The sequence below is a fragment of the Lissotriton vulgaris genome, chromosome 3_1 (genome assembly GCF_964263255.1).
Source record: "Lissotriton vulgaris chromosome 3_1, aLisVul1.2, whole genome shotgun sequence".
NCBI lineage: Eukaryota > Metazoa > Chordata > Amphibia > Caudata > Salamandridae > Lissotriton > Lissotriton vulgaris.
The window spans coordinates 810,722,075-810,737,297 of NC_141689.1; positions in this window are offsets into that span (position 1 = coordinate 810,722,075).

The following is a 15,223-nucleotide window of genomic DNA, read 5'->3' on the forward strand; positions in this document are numbered from 1 at the left end:
GTCCATGGAGGGTCACAGTTTAGTGTAGAATAGATCGCAGTACCTTCTCTAATCAGGATGCCAAGGGAGGTGGCCCATCCCGTTCTCCTCAGGCCTCTGAGGGCCTTAGAGGGCCCGCCCTTTGCCCGGGCTTAGCCCCGCGCTTTAACCCGCGTGCGTCCCGCGGGACAGAAACAAGGACTGTGTAAATAGGTCAGGTAGGCGGGCCGGCTGGGGAAGAGTACCAGCTGTTGGTAATATCAGGGAATGCTGGTACTCACAGTCCTTGGCCGCCGCACCCGCCGAATCCCAACAGCTAATGATTAGCAGCAAACAGTCACCAAATGGCCTAGAAAATCCTCGGTTCCCCCAGAGGGTCTCAGTCCCCGCAAACCTGGCAAGCCTCGAGCCATGAGTCGCTTCCGCAGAGCGGGGGCGGCGAGAGGTTTTTTCAGCAAGCAGGCAGGAGGCGGGGCCGGCTGGCGAAGAGTACCAGCTGTTGGTAATATCAGGGAATGCTGGTACTCGCAGTCCCTGGCCGCCGCACCCGCCGAATCCCCACAGCTAATGATTAGCAGCAAACAGTCACCAAATGGCCTAGAAAATCCTCGGTTCCCCCAGAGGGTCTCAGTCCCAGCAAACCCGGCAAGCCTCGAGCCGCGAGTCGCTCCCACGGAGCGGGGGCGGTGAGAGGTTTTTTCAGCAAGCAGGCAGGAGGAGGGTCCGGCAGGGGAAGAGTACCAGCTGTTGGTAATATCAGGGAATGCTGGTACTTGCAGTCCCTGGCCGCCGCACCCGCCGAATCCCCACAGCTAATGATTAGCAGCAAACAGTCACCAAATGGCCTGGAAAATCCTCGGTTCCCCCAGAGGGTCTCAGTCCCAGCAAATCCGGCAAGCCTCGAGCCGCGAGTCGCACCCATCTCAAACATGTTTTTACATTTAGCAAACCCTGCTATCTTAATTTTTATCAGGGCGTGGTAGGAAAAGCCATTCTGAAAATGCATGTTCTTGAATCTAGTCAAGCCGAGCAGCGGTTTTATATTTGGCAGAGAGACATGAATACTCTCTTTTTTCTGGGTAGCTAGCCCGCCAGATGTCAATCAGGTCTAATTTCTGTATGCATCCTGCCAGAGCCCTGGCTATTCGAGGGATATTTTGCCTACGGGTCCCAGAGGATGAATCCCTTTCAGGATTTTGCAGAAAATTAAAATCGCCACCTATTAATGCCGCCCCAGGTATCTGCACAAGTACATCACAAAGATCTAATAGTGGTGTTGGATTATCTTCTATGCGTGCGTATATTGTCACTATTGTTAATCTAAACTAGTTCATCAACCTGCTGATCTGAGCCCATCTGCCTTTTTTATCTGTCAGAAATTAGGTAATTTGCAAAGGGAATGATTTATTAATAAAGATAGCAACCCCTCTATGGGCAGTGTTAGCTGATGAAACGTATTGGTCGCTAACCCAATACCTAAACATTCAATGTATAGATTCAGTTTTTCCTGTATAATGCGTCTCTTGAATTGACACAATGTCAGGAATGTGGCCTTGTATCCAATCGTCTATGGCCCGAGCTTCAATCCTATTGTTGAGGACATTCGTATTTAAAGAGATGATGAAGATGGAATCTTTATACATTTAAAAAAAATATTTGTCTGCTAATAATCCTACCTCGACATCTTTTAAGTGTTCTATACAATCATTATAAATGGCCATTACTTAGAGGACCCCCAATCCCAAACCTGTTAAAGCTCACAGAGGTATGTGATACACATCATCCATCTGCAATTTTATCATAAGCAATAATATTGACCTAATAGTGTGTAGCAGTCCTGGATAATATAAAGTGTATTTTTGAACAGTTTTTTGAACTCCTTATTAAAGTGCCTATACAAACAAAAGTGCATAGTGTAAAACGCAAAGTGCAGATTGCATAGGAAATATTGCACATACATACTTATACAATTTTATACATACAACTAAAACCGGACTTGATAACATTTTTAACCCTTTTTAATGTGCTTATGCAAGATAAAGTGCAAAATGAAAAGCACTAAAGGCACCGTGCATAGATAATACTGCACATACATGCATAGAGTATAAAGTGCATTTTGCATTTTGAGCTAAAAAATATAAAAAAAATCATAATGTATTTATACAGTATCACTGCCATAAGTATATGATATCTCTTTATGTAGCTCTATATTCGACCTTGTGGATACAGAGATACAATGTATAGCTCCAGTACGTGTACAGATTAAAGGCGTGTAATTTATAATCACCTATGAATTAATTTTTGGAGGGGAAAAACCTCCTGATGTCTACTACCTCAAAATTTTGCTCTTCTCTTACAGACCTATTTACTTTTGACAAGACATAAAGATGTACTCTCCATTTTTTTACCCATATAACCACTCAGTGTCCATCCCTATTTCCACCCAGCTCGCCAACCCAATCTCACCCCATTGTGCCCCTTGGGGGAATAGCCCACACCTCCTCCCAAATCCCACTATACACCTTAGGTGCCATGGCTTTGCACCTGTGGTAGTGTGCACCTGGTCAGCAAGAAGACACTAGGTCTTCCGGCTCCCGAACACCCACGTACTACTCTAATGCGACTTCTCATCTGAACCAAAAGCCCAAGAACCAACAACAGAAACCCCCTTCACCCCAAAGCATGCCACTAAAATCTATAGAGTTCATAACTTTGCCTGCATATGCCGGTTTTAACAGTGGTCTAGGCATTTACTGTCAGAGTTTGTGTACTTTCCCCACATCATTGAATATATTATATTTGCCATTCACAAGTACTTTCAACTTGGATTGATGTACAATAGTCGCATGGCCGCCTTTTGTTTTAAAAGAGTCGATCATTCGTACGAAATCTCTTCTTTTTTGCAGCCACTGCTTTCATATGTGAAAAAGTCTTGAATTGAGGAACCATTTGCATCGTAAAATATCTTTTTTTCAATGGCTTTAATTAATATTTTCTCACATACTCGATAATCGGCTAAGTTGACCAATATTGTTCGAAGATATTTAACATTAGGAAACGCTGAGAGGGTATCCTATGTGTCCCTGTGATTGTTAAAATCACTGTTAGCTCTGGGATAGCCTATTTCAATAAGGATTCTGCCCACTTTTGCACTTGGGGTCCTTCTGTCAATTCTGTAATTCCTACCATGCGAAGGTATGAGCGTCCATTATAGTTCTCTAGATCTTGGAGCTTGGTCTCCAAAGCTTCTTTAGTCCGTTTTCAGTTTTATCTGTGCAAGCTCCTGTTGGAAAGTCCCCGTCTTGCCTTCCAAAACAGAGACCCTCTCCTCTGCCTCTGTCATTCGCTCCGGAAGTTTACTTGTAGTTTCCTCGATATTTGACAATCTTGCTTGGAGTAAGGCAATTTCCTGAGATTGCGTTAAGCGGAGCTCTTTTATCTCAGAAAGGATGAGCTCAAACATGTTTTTAACATTCTGGCTTAATTGCGGATCGAGCAGTTGTTGTGGATCTTGGGAAGTAGCTTTCTCACCAGCTGATAACAGTGTTATAGTTCTGTCAGTTGCTAACCCACCTTCTGCATGTTCCTGTGGCTAGGGCGAGATTTTTGCAGGCTGTAGCAGAGTTTGTACCTGATTACTGGCGCTTAAAGCTGCCGTAGCTATGTGCAATTTGGAGAAAAGAGGGTACTGCTTACAGCAGAGGGGTGGTTGCGAAAGACTCAGCTGTAATCGATTTTGGGTAGACCTCCAATAAATGACTGTTCTCTTCATTTTCTGCGCTCTTGGTATGTGTGATATCTCTGCTATTCTTCATTTCTGAACCATTTTATCTCCCTGTCTGAGTATCCGGGACCTTAGGCCACCCAGTTTCCACGATTTGCTGAACTTTAATGTCCATTCTTTGTTCTGCGTGTCCCAGTGCTTGTACCTTCGTGAGTGGGTTCTCTGAGATGCCATCCTGATGTTGTCAAGGGAAAGGAGTGGACTGGTTCAAAGAGGCTGAAATAACTCCTGGAGGCTTGCGCTTAGGTGTGATCATAACGTAATTATAGCTGCAACAACCAGCAGTCAGCATGAGAAAATAGGCATATATCCTGAGCTAAAAACTCATCAATGTTAGAGTTCAAATATTAAATCCAAAGATTCACAATGTCTTCGTTTTATCTTCATTTATAATCCATTCGTAGGTAATTCCAGTCTTTACCAAGAAAGCATACAATAGCTGCTGCCAACACATAATTCGTCTTGGTCTGGAGACCAAATGACTTCGTCAGGGCTGTAAATATTGTAATAAATGTAATCACTATTCCATTAAACAACAATCCTATCATTTGATAACATATATTAAAATCCATATCAAAACAAAGTGGTCTTAAGACAAAGTTCAATACTATTAGACCTTCATATAGAGATATACACACGAGACCGATAATAGGGGTCCCCTAGGGTTGCGATAAAGCTATTATATCAAAGAGTAACATAGTTGGAACTTGTTAATAGTACAACAATCACTATGTATACATTTTTCCTTCAAAAGTCACACTTATAGACAGTGTACTATATAATACACAAGAAGGAAAAAAGGAGGAAGACAATAGCATGCTCCTAATAGGAGGTTATTTTAGTGCCAAACAGAACTCCACGAAAAGTTCAATTCAAATGAAACCTTATAATCCCATAGAAAGCGTGAAACTAAAGGGAGAAACACAAAAGTGTAATCATCCTATACCTCCACCATTCACCCTAATCGTAAATAAACAAAAGCATCCAAGAACGTGAAATCCAAAAGATTAAAGTCTGATAGAAAACCATTGTGAACAGTAGATTAATGAAAGAATAGAAATAAGAAAAGGGAAAGTGAGTGTAAGCATAGTTTGAGCTCACTCACCATATGTCTAGGGTAATGCTCAATGAAATTCTAAGAGGTGTTCCTACTCCATATATAGCATCCACTTATATGCTAGAATAAAAGATAAACCAATATATTATTAGCACATGGAGTGAACGCTTCTAGAGGTTAAAGGTCACGAAAAACGAAATTAGTCCAAGAAATCGCGAAAGAAGGATCAGTGTTTTGATGTAAATAGAAGATAATATCACACTCACTTATTTCCAAGGTATTCCACGATATTCAAAATATTCTCCAAGTGTATCAGTAAATCGCGCACTGTTCAATACAGGCGTGGTCACGGCTCTGCACTCGGAGGTATGTCGACATATGGCACTTTCATGACCCTCTTACCCGATTACTTAAATAAATAAGCGTTGTGCGGCTTTGAGGGACACGTTTAACACTAGGTATGGTTTTTTTAACTAGGGACTTTTTCACTTGAATAATCGCCTGTTGCTTCATAACGTATAATGGGACTTACATGTCCGATGTACACTAGTTACGAGATTGGGGCTTAACATGTGTATATAGAGACTTACACAGTGATGTTTTTCCACGTCTTATTTGAATTCAATATTTAAATGGGTATTATTTCTGATACGGAAATTGCTCTCATTTTTAGGACACGAGTGAATCACTAATACTTTTCGGGACTATGACATGGTTTAGTCCTATACCCTTTCCACTAACTTTAAAGGATTGAAGCCATGGATTTTGCGATTTACTGATACACTTGGAGAATATTTTGAATATCGTGGAATGCCTTGGAAATAAGTGAGTGTGATATTATCTTCTATTTACATCAAAACACTGATCCTTCTTTCGCGATTTCTTGGACTAATTTTATTTTTTGTGACCTTTACCCCCTAGGAGGGTTCACTCCATGTGCTAATAATATATTGGTTTATCTTTTATTCTAGCATATAAGTGGATGCTATATATGGAGTAGGAACACCTCTTAGAATTTCATTGCGCATTACCCTAGTCATATGGTGAGTGAGCTCAAACTATGCTTACACTCACTTTCCCTTTTCTTATTTCTATTCTCTCATTAATCTACTGTTCACAATGGTTTCCTATCACACTTTAATCTTTTGGATTTCACGTTCTTGGATGCTTTTACTTATTTACGATTAGGGTGAATGGTGGAGGTATAGGATGATTACACTTTTGTGTTTCTCCCTTTAGTTTCACGCTTTCTATGGGATTATAAGGTTTCATTTGAATTGAACTTTTCGTGAAGTTCTGTTTGGCACTAAAATAACCTCCTATTAGGAGCATGCTATTGTCTTCCTCCTTTTTTCCTCCTTGTGTATTATATAGTACACTGTCTATAAGTGTGACTTTTGAAGGAAAAATGTATACATAGAGATTGTTGTACTATTTACAAGTTCCAACTATGTTACTCTTTGATATAATAGCTTTATCACAACCCTAGGGGACCCCTATTATCGGTCTCGTGTGTATACCTCTATATAAAGGTCTAATAGTATTGAAATTTGTCTTAAGACCACTTTGTTTTGATATGGATTTTAATATATGTTATCAAATGATAGGATTGTTGTTTAATGGAATAGTGATTACATTTATTACAATATTTACAGCCCTGAAGAAGTCATTTGGTCTCCAGACCAAGACGAAACACGTGTTGGCAGTGGCTATTGTATGCTTTCTTGTTGAAGACTGGATTTACCTAAGAATGGATAATAAATGAAGATAAAACGAAGACACTGTGAATCTTTGGATTTAATATTTGGACTCTAACATTGATGAGTTTTTAGCTCAGGATATCCGCCAATTTTCTCAAGTTTACATTTGTGACTTGTTTCCTTGTCACATTGTTTGGTTCTGGGTGGGTGACCAGGACCTTATCCTTGGAGCTAATCAGATTTTGTATCTCATTACTAACTTTTCCTCCCAGCACAATTAACTCTTATTCACCTGTTGTTCTGTTCAACCAGCAGTCAGCAGTTAGTTCACAATCCTTGCCAGCCTCCTCCTTCATCTGTGTGTTTAATTCCTAATCGAAACCCAGCATGAAATGCCCCTGGAGGGGTGAGGGACACTATTTTATTCCAGTTTGTGTCCAGCATCCCTCATTAACATACTCCTCTAATCTAATGGGGAAATGAAATAGCGTAACCCCAATCAGACAGACAAGTCCTGAAATCAAGCTCTGCAGCTACTATAATCCATACTGTCCCTCATGTGGTCAGGTAGGGGTTAACAGCTATGGAGACTCAAAGGAGGTCGCTTACTGCTCGCTCGCATCGCCTGTAGCTTCCAAATACTGAGACCACATGCATCCTCAGGAGGCCTAAAGGAACGTTGTTATCCCTTGCCGCATTGCCGTACTAAGTATGGTCTGGTCTGCTGTGAAAGTGTGGCACTACGATGTCATTTTCAGTGGTCTCACCATCTCAGTGTTCTGTTGGCAGCTAGAAAGGGCAGTGGCCTACGACCTTCACTCCAGGGTGCGTGGCTGGTCAGGGTGCGTTAGCAGAAATCCAAGGAGGAGGCGTCCATCATCATCCCGATGACCATTTGAGTCACCAATTTGGTGCCATAACCACCAGCATGATATCTGTAAACCATGAGGGTCCCTGGCCAACAGTTCCACATGCACTGGAAGACCATTCACAGCCTTTGGGATAAATTACATATGCTAGCCCTGAAGATGGTACCAACCTTTGAGCTTTAACATAATAGACAACAGCTTTGTCATTCTAGCATGGCTTGGTGCTTCCATAGGTTGCAACACACCCCTACAATAAAGTGGCTCCCGCCATAGACAATAAAGTTATTTTAGGGGATAAATATTTAAAGCACCAGGTGAACAACCACCCTCTATCATCTTTTGGCTTGTTTATTTAGTTGAAAAGTTTTATATTGCGCTGGCTAGACTCGGAGGTATCAGAGCGCTTTACATGAGAACAAGTTGCACAAAGTTACATTCGTTACCATAGCATAAAATAAAAACATGTACGAGTTATCTGGAGCATGAGGGAGGGTGGGGGGTGAGGGTTTGCAACAGGGGTTTAAAGGGCTTGTGTGGTTGTGTCGCTGCCTTTAGTGCCATTTGGTGCTAATTCACAACATAGACTAGTGCTTTACAGCTTAGAGTCCAGTTCAAATAGCAATATTCATATTTCTTGTTCATAAAACACTGAAACCATACACAATTGGGATTTTAAATCCAAGACATACTAAACAAAATCCCTGACACACTTTATAAGCATATGAAACCACTTTAGAGAGTCTTTGACTGTATCAGGAAATGACCCACCAACTTTGTTTTCAATGACAAGGTACTGCCATATTTGGTTTGGGGAAGGCAACCTTGTTTGCTTTCTCGCCTTAGCTCAATTTCTCTTTCCAACCTGAGTCAAGAAGCATGCAAGAAAATTTGCATTTTCATTAGTATGGTGTTTTGCTTCATCAAAAAATGTTTTCCCTGAAGCTACAGGTGAACGCTTTTGCAAAATGTAATCAAACGGTCTAGGCAGGATTCAAAAACAAAAGCAAATTAACACCGCCTAGCATGCAGCTAAATTGAAAGCTGTACAAATGAACAAAGCAGACTGTATTCAATATCTTTTCATGAGTGAAGTATTCATTGCAAAGTAAACATGGTTAAGTCAGAAGAGACACAATTTGTATTCCATTTGTCAACTGCAGTAATTTGTCACAGTTGACTTTCCAGTTTGAATTGACATTGTTGTGAAATATGTGCTGCAACGGTATAACGTTTTTTTTGTAAATTTATAAATCTTCAATATGACCGTATAAATTATGTCTTGCTGATTGAACTGATGTGGCAAAATGCAACCACACTCTGAAAGCCTTCTAAGTGACATTGGATTAGTGCTGTCGTTACCACAACTTAGGGGCAGATTTACAATTACTGGCGCATCCCTGCAAATTAGCAGGGATGCACCAGTAATTGTGCGCCGGAGCTCTGCCACCCATAATGCGCCGCATTTACAATGCGGCGCACCATGGGACAGAAACAGCACAGATGCGTCCCGCATCTGTGCCGTAAAGGGGGCGCATTGCTGGAGTTGCGTCGCAAGCGCGACGCTGCTCCAGCAATGCTATGGGTGGCCCTATCTGTACAATGCTGTGTCAATCCATACGCCTGCTTCAAGCAGATGCAGGGTTTTGACTCAGCATTAGCCTAAAAGTGACTGAGTGAAATCTTGTAGCTTTCACTCAGCCACTTTTAGGAGTCGTTCCTGCGCTGGAACCCCCTCCCCTGCGCAGGAATGCTTATACGTGGCGCAGGGCTTTACAACGTGACGCATCTCCCAGATGCGTCAAGTTGTAAGTACCCCACACCATGGCGCAGGATTTGCGCCGCCGCTGCGTCAAAAAAGTGATGCAACGGCGGCGAAAAATCGGCGCACGGGGCTTGTAAATCTGCCCCTTAATTTTTTAGAGAAATATAATATGGAGTTTGGTCACCCACCAGAGGAACACTTTTTTAAAGTGGCTGCTACCCCCACCCTATTTAAGGCACACCGACTGCCGCTAGCTTACTCTATCAGGCAATGCAAAGCAAGACATGGCTGATAAGGATAGGGAAATCAAACAAAGGCCCGCACACCTAAATGATATCACTGAAGTATTGTACGTATCTCACCCTACCCACTCTTCTCATTGCACATATCAGGTCTAACAACATTCCATTGGTAAATATATAAGGTATGTATCCTCTCCCTGCACATGGATAATTTCCACCAAGGCTGCAGAGGCTATGGCGGTAGCAACTCGCCTGCAACAGGCGTCGAGCATGAGGTGTGTAGAGGATCAAGAAGACCAACTACTCACCGCAGCTGTGGACTAGAAAGGTTCAGGAGGCCCACCACCAAGAAAGGAACCATAGGCCACAAACACCCTTCAAACATGAGAAGACAAAACATGACACAATTCAATAAATGTCACTACAAAATAGAAAGAAGCTAAAAATAAAGTCAACACTGACCACGAGGTAGAGCGACTGCTGCAAATGGAGGTGAGCAATCTCACTTCAAAAGTACAGAATTCCAATAATGTCTTCACCCCATATAGAACCCGTCCATGGTTCTCACCAAAGGCTTTCATTCCGATTTTAACTACAAAAGGACAGAAGTAGGCCCAAACGTGTAATTCGGTTTGGCAGGGGACCACACATCACTGGCAATTTGATGTCACCACAGACTGCCCAGCTGTCACGGCCACTGAGAAAACAGACAACGGCATCCAGAGGTCACTGCTTTATCACCTCATGCTGGAATACTAATACGATACATATAACCAGAAGATATTCCTTTATTCAACAGCTCAATCACACTTTCAAACCATCATTCTTCAATATCGCTATACACCAGGAATGTTTATTAAAAAATCTGGGATCAGGAAATTGATGTTAGATTTTACAGATAAACTCAGATTAGTTTGTTTCTTTATGTTTAGGTTCATTGCACATAAACTTATTTTTCAGGTATGTCCTAAAACTCTAGCATGGTTATAGCCCTTTTGGACATTCTTTTGGAAACCTCACTTTAAATTCTCTCTTTGACAGAGGGATTTGTGAGTTCTCTGTCTTTGTTTGCTTTACAATAATCTCCTTTCTTCACTATAATGCCTTCAGTATTCACCATCGTTTACGGATAACTTTTCAATTCGTTTTTTTCCCACCATCGGATTGATAGACTCGTGTGTTACCACGTCCCCGTATGTTTATCTACTTTAAATGATGAAATGGTCACGTCCTTATTGTGGTATACATTTTTGCAGGTGAATTTTGCTCTTCACCTGCAAAGGTTTGTGAAGAACGGGAACCTCATTATTGGCGTTCGAGTATATGGTAAAATTTACACTTTTCCATGTGCCTTCTTCATTTGCTACCCAACAGCAATGGCAGAGTGTGGGGAAGGCACTATGCATTATGTTACTTCTCACTCCAGTTCGGCAACTGCCCCGTCATTGTTGATTTGGCTACAGGAAGAAAAGCATCACAATTCAAGTTAGATTCACCTCCCTCATTGTGGGGACTAATAATGTTATAGTTTATTTCTGCTTTATGGGTTTGTGACTGAGGGATGAATCACCAATTTTTTTATATTATGACTCTTCCATTGTTGTGTATTAGTGGAGGAGCTGGGGTCATTTGTGTGCAGCCCCATTCACAGACAGTATGGAAGGACAATAGACATTGCACTGCACTGGGCTCTGTGCTTCCATGTACTTGGAATGGCATTCAACGATATCGTCATGAATTGAGGTTTTGTTATATCTTTGGGGTTTGATATTTGAATTGTAGTATATTTGAAGCCTATTTTGCTGAGGGTGCAATGATCACATTTTTCATTGTGTTGTTGTGTGTGTTGTGCTGTGAATATGTGCATGATTGGCTCGGAACCTTTGGTAGAAGTTTGTGATGTGTCCAGATTTAAAATATTCCAATAAAAATGTTAGATATTTTGATGTGTGTGGGTTCTAGGCAGTGTTCTGCTACAGTCTTTCAGCCAGACTAGGTAGTCGAAGTGCAACTCAACAGATACTAGACCCTGTTACTCTTCTTAGCTGCTGGGGGTGTGCCAAAAATGCCCCAGGAGATCAGACACATGATTGCTTGGATCTTGCTGTTTGGAAAGAGCTGATCTGTTGTGTTAGTAGCAAATAATTAGTGGTCTCCCAACAAGTGTTGAAAACATTTAGGATCTGATTTAGGTCATGACAGATGGCACGTTGTTCCCCCAGGGCGATGGAGTAAATGACTCCCTTACCCTGACATAGGGACCACATTGTAAAGCATTTACCGAAACTGCGATGTTGGGTTATTCGCTTTTTAATAGGCTGGGTGGCCTTGCCAACATAGGCCTTAGGGCAAGGACATATAACACAATATATGACGTTATGTGTGTTACAGTTGGTGAACTCTTCGTGCTTCACAAATTTGTTACCATATGTGAACTTGGTACCCCCGATTGTGCTGTCACATGACAGACAATTCCTGCATCTCCTGTGTCCTTTCTTTGATGGGAGTCAAGGACAATAGAGTGCATATGGACTGCACGGTCTTCTTTTTGCGGTGTTTGCGCGCACTAGCCTGTCCTTTATGCTTCTGTTTTTCTTCAGGGCAAAGATGGGAGTGTTTGTGAACGGTTCCCATGCCTTCACCGTATTCCAGTTTTTTCGCACAATTTTTTCCACTTCATTGGCGAGGCACCCCTGTTGTAATTACACATCTTTTGTTGAGAACCAGAACATAACATTCGTGTAGGAATTTTTATTCTGAGTCATTTTATTCTGAGCCTCCTGCAGCAGTAACGGTAACTAATGATAGAGTATTCGTTCCATTGTGCAGATATGCCCAGGTTATTCTTTCAGAATAAATCAAGAAAAATAGGGGTTTAGCACACCCATAAAGCTTCACTGCAACACTTACAAGAGCTACTCTCTGAAGGAGGAAAACTGGAAGTTGAAAAGCTACATGTGGTGCAGGAGAAGTAGGGAGAGTCAGTGCACTGTGTAAGTAGACAGTAGGATGTAGTTGGCGTCTACACTATATTCAGCTACTGTGTCTTCTCTCAGCATCCCAGTTGCCCCTCCCATGGGTGGATTTGCTGACTCAAGGCATTGAATCGTAAAAAATTAAAAACAGGACTACCATGAAGGTTTCCGTGCCATTCCAACTCCAGTAGAGCAAATTATTTCGGGGTAGATTTGTGTCGAAAAGGTACTGTCTGCCACATTGATTTACCATCAGCAAACTGTTTTATTTGGCTCTCTGTAACTTGCGCTATGTACAGCGTATCAACACTTCAACAATGATATTGACAGGATCTGACCCTTTACACAACTGCCGTAGGTTTTAGCAGGTGGACAGAAAATAGACTTGTATTTTGTAAGTAATACTGTGCCCTTGCTTGTGGTCGCGTCAGTCCATCGTACGATTCGAATTCCTCACAAGTCAGGATGAAAAGCATTTCTCCTACCACAGTAGTTGCCAAGGCCTCCTGCTTGTTCCATGCCACCTTGTTCCATACCCTGTCCATTGCATCACTTCTTTACTTTTCCCATACTGTGGGTATGATGATAATGTATTGTCTGGTATTGTCCAGTGCTTCGTTTCTTTCTCGTCTTCAGCTGCTCAAATGGGGCATAGATAGACCTTTCTAGGTTATATTTAGTGGTTAACAATACAACAAGCGCTCTGTTGTGCTCAAAATAGGTTGTTCCTGTTATTTTGCGCATGCGCCGTATACATCACAGGCATTTTATATGGCACCTGGTACAAATCACAGATATGATTTTTAACAAAATGCAGTGTTTACGACATCAGATTCGTTTACACACTTGTTAAATACTTATTTTTAGTGGTACTCAAGACAATTCACAATTGTGCGATATAAACAGGGCTGAATTTTACAGTAGTTTTATGATATAGAGGTGAAAATATGATAATATTTGGGACAGTATTTCAGTTTAAGAACTTGGGAAGAGTTTCTAAGTTGATCTGTTCATTTATTTTACAGCTATATTATTTTATTGCTCATATTAGGTACCTTATGGCTTGTATACAGTAGCTATGGCTGGACATTTACCTATATTTAATTGATTTACACTTTCATATCGTATCTGAGTTCCTAACCCATAGCCACCTTTTAATTAACCCTAGGATGTTCAACCTCACTATCTGAAGAAAGCCAAGAGTCAATAGGGAGTTTTTGCTATATTTGAATAATATATTATCATTATTATTATTATTTAGTTTTGAATGGCGCTCTACAAAGTAGGTGTTTTACTTAAACAACTCAATTACTCAATGCATTGGTATCCTGTAATTCCCAGGTCCCTAGGTCACCAGTGGTGGTTGAGAGTTTTGCAGTTGAGAACAGCTGATCAAACCAAACCTCGGGAAATGTTTGACGGGGGAAACAGCCGGAACTTCACTGCCTCAACAACGCATGTTCCGAGTACGCAAGTGCTGGCATGCTTGCCTTAACCACACATATTGACATGTACTTTAACCATGCATATGTGTGGTTAGGGCAATGTTCAGTCTAGCTGATAGCTGGCAGAAGTAGAAAGAAATCAAGCAACCAAGCAGCAGGAAGGATCGGGAGAGGATGTGATGAGGTGATGTAAGTGTGACTAGGGTTCGGTTTTGGGGCTAGTTTGATTAGTCTTGAGAGGTCAGGGTATTTTTCAGAGCTGGAGGGGCTTGGAGTCGTTTTCAGGGATGGGGGAGTTCAGGGTAGTTTTCAAGGTTGGGAGGTTGGGGTAGTTTTCAGGGCTGGGGTTGTTTGCAGGACTGGAGGGTTGGAGTAGTTTTCATGGCTTGGGGTTGAGATAGTTTTCAGCGGTAGGGTGTAGTTTACAGGGCAGGGGTGGTAGTATTTAGGGGTAGGGGTGTTTTTTAGGAGGAAGGGGTTGTTTTAGGCGTCAGGGAGGGAGCTTGGGGGTAATTTTAGGGCTCAGGGCGGGGGGCAGGGATGGTAATACTTTTTAGGGCTCTGGTGCGCAGGGTAGATTTAGGGCACAGGTCATTGGGGTAGTTTAGGACTGGGGGCCTGGATTTTCTAGGGTTGGGGGGAGGGTGTTGGTTTTCAGGAGGGACGGGGAGGTAGTTAGTACTCAGGGCGGGGGCAGGGGTCCGGGGGTTAAGACTTACCTGTCAAAATGTAACCATGGATATGTCTTTACCATATATGCATTAACAACACATAATTTGTTGTTTAAAAGCATGCGTGGTAAAGGCATATTTGTGTTTAAGACATGCATTGTTAGGACTGCATGGTTCCATTGCACAAACGTGTGACGGTGTTGAATAACATAAGTACACTTTGCACTGAATCATGCTAGGAAATGTGCTGCCCTTTTTCCTTGTTGTGGCACTTTTGCTGAATAACACTAAGAACACATGAACTTGTTAAAGTCATTTGCAAATTTAACTCAACCTGGGGTCCACTGCACTAAAATGCAAAATGTATAAATAGGATATGTAACGCTCCTGCTCTCTGGCGTTAGTAAAATGTATGTAACTATATTGTTGATTGCTTATGTTGTATTATGATGTAAAATGTTTGATTATTGAGATAACTATTGGGATTAAGATTCAGCTTGTATAAATCTGCTTTATGCTTGCTTTTGTGTTGACAATATTTTTTTTTTGTTAATGATAAAGGCATATTCTTGTTTAAGAATGCTGCCCTTTTTCCTTGTTGTGGCACCTTTGCTGAATAACACTAAGAACACATGAACTTGGCTGAGCACTACTATCCCTGCAGTAAGACAAAACCTCTGCCCAAAGTCGACAATACAATATGCATTACATAGCTCTGCTTTGCACACCAGATTTTCCT